At 35.3% G+C, this 2572-nt stretch overlaps 1 long non-coding RNA gene across 2 annotated transcripts; it reads right to left on the bottom strand.

Annotated features, from left to right (window-relative positions):
* Positions 1-250: 250 nt before the first annotated feature.
* LOC107057689 (uncharacterized) lies at positions 251-2306 on the bottom strand. 2 transcript variants are annotated; one of them, XR_001471832.1, is made up of 3 exons: positions 2227-2306; positions 634-979; positions 251-546 (listed from the first exon to the last, which is right to left on the bottom strand). It is a non-coding gene; the product is annotated as an uncharacterized lncRNA (long non-coding RNA). The 2 variants fall into 2 exon arrangements; XR_001471831.1 differs by lacking the exon at positions 251-546 and having other exon boundaries at positions 552-979.
* Between the last annotated feature and the right edge of the window lie 266 nt (positions 2307-2572).

Here is a 2572-nt window from a genome sequence, read left to right as displayed (position 1 = left end):
ATCTCTTGATTATAGTTGGCTACACTTTTAGTTAATATGTAAAGGAAATAGTGAACAACTAATATGGGGGAGCAATTATCATTTTTAGTTTTCTTGATATGTTAAAAGTAAAAGTAAAACCTATTTGAGAAATACTAGATAAGTAAAAGTAATCAAAGGAAGCATATCATTTCTTCACTTTATATATCACAACTTTGACCAAAACTTAGACAATATATCAACTTTAAATTAAAAAATTCCATCAAACAATATTTGGTTTGCTATGTTGTTTTTATGAATCCAGTTGCTAATATTATTTAAAATCCTTAGTAAATGGTTAAAAGTTCTCTCTCCAACTAAACAGGTACATTTTTCCATCATACCAAACACACCTAGATAACAAAGTTAAAACTGAAACTCATTGATACAAGGGAAGCTGAAATCTGCATTTTGAAGAAACAAACTCTAAGTTCTTGTCAGTGTATTTCTGGAATGAGAATTCTCAATTGCTCTTCCTCATGACGACTGATGAGGAATAGTACGTGAATGGTGGTTGGAATCATTCCTCTAAATAGAGAAAAAAAAATAGTTTCATCATATAAGTTGGGCAAAGAAATCAAGTTTACATATAGCAGAACAAAACTAAGTTTTTACCCCTAACAAATTCATAGATGAATGGATCGCATAGGAAAAGGCCGAAGCCTTCTTCAACCTTATTGAGCTTGCTCGTCTTCTTAAGATTAAATAGACAATGGTGCAGGATCATGTGATCCCATAAATAAAACCTCAAAAGATTTCTTGCCCTGCTGTTAGAGTGACTCTTTTCTTCTTTTGGAATGTACAAGGCTAATCAGTAACGCTAGCACGGATGTTGAATCTATCCATTCATGAAGAAATCAAATTATACCATTACTTGATCATCTACCAAATTACCTTTGATGTTGTTCACCTCTTGGCTTTGATTTCTTCTTTTCATCCTTCGTTCTTGGTGTTTTAACAGCTGCGCATAATGAATCAGTGACATTAATCTAATTGGTGATTAAAACAAAACAGCCAAAATATAAGAAAAATTAAGGTAAGAATTTATATCAGGAAATTGATGGAAGACTTGTGTCTGGATATGAATGGATGCCAATGGTGTATATATCACTCGTTGGTTGATATAAATATTTAATGTTGAAAAATACCATGAAAAATATCCACGTATAAATAAGACCAACTAATAGAAAGGACAAAAACGGATTAATGCAAATTCCACACAACTAACTGGAGGCCTCAAAAGAAAATGTGTAATGATTAAAACAGGGATCTTTCTTCTTTATGAAAAATAAGTGATAAACCAATGCAACCTTGAAGTTCCTTTCCTATGTGTTTCAGAACCCCACTAGTTGTTGGGGTTGACTCTAATGATAGAGTTAATGTTATGATATTATTGCAAGGAATGGGACTTAAGAGTTGAACCATATGTTGTGTGTCCCACATTGGTTACATGTGGAACTTTAGTGGGGCTTATATAGCCTTGGGTTCTCCCACCTTGATAGCCAGTTTTTAGGGTGTGGTTCTACTAAGGTTGTATCAATGGTATCAGAACCACCCATCATTCTCCATGCCCACTGTGCCTTGGATGGTGACGCCGGTATGGCATTGTTTGGCCGGGGCTAGCAATGTCTAGCTCACAGCTGTTGAGGATGACGATGCGGAGCGTGGTGGTTTGTTATGATATTATTGCAAGGAATGGGACTTGAGTTCCACATCGGTTTAATGAGGAACTGATGTGGGTCTTATATAGCCTTGGGATCTCCCAACTTGATAGCAATAAGATGAACTGACTAAATGAACCGCACTTCCTCCAGCAGATATGGGCGATAAAACAATGTGTTTCTCTTCACTTTTAATATGAGCTCATAAATGGATCATGTAGAAGCACAAAACACCATCTAAATCATCGTAAAAGGAAGCTAGCAACAATAGAATGCACCTTTGATATTTCTGACTGCATTTTTAACTTGCGATCGAAAGCAACAATCAGATAGAAAAGTATCTAATTCTATTTTCACTTGATAATATGGCAAGTAATTGCCTTTGTTTGGGATAATACTATACCTATAGATTGGATTGGCATGTTATGGCTGAAGGTTTTGGTTTTATCTTCGAAAAAAAAGCTATTTATAAATGAAAATGAAAGTCTTTTATAGATTAAAGTAGTTTTGGCTGGGGATCTGTTTCTTTACTTGTATTTATCCTCACCTCTTCCTGCATTGACCAATGTTTACAGCATGCATACATGCAGCATTTTTGTTCTTAAAGTGGGCTGTGTGGTTTGGCACCAGGGGCGGAGCCACGTAGGCTCCAGGGTGTCCAACTGGACACCCTTCGTCGAAAAATTATACTACATATACATGTAAATTTTTACTTTATATTGGTATATATAGAATTTGGACCCCCTGAAATAACAAAGTGATGTGCAGTGGAGTTGGCAATAGCCTGTGCAAACCTACTCTTTGTCCCGGTTCGATTCCCTGCAGGGATTTTTTCTTTTTCTGTAATTATTTTTACTTCTTAAATTCAATTAAGTAAATAAACATGCGTAATT

Source organism: Solanum tuberosum, unplaced genomic scaffold, assembly GCF_000226075.1.
Source record: "Solanum tuberosum cultivar DM 1-3 516 R44 unplaced genomic scaffold, SolTub_3.0 scf00450, whole genome shotgun sequence".
NCBI classification, from domain to species: domain Eukaryota; kingdom Viridiplantae; phylum Streptophyta; class Magnoliopsida; order Solanales; family Solanaceae; genus Solanum; species Solanum tuberosum.
Note: the sequence above shows the minus strand (reverse complement) of the source record. Positions and strands in the feature narration are given on the sequence as shown.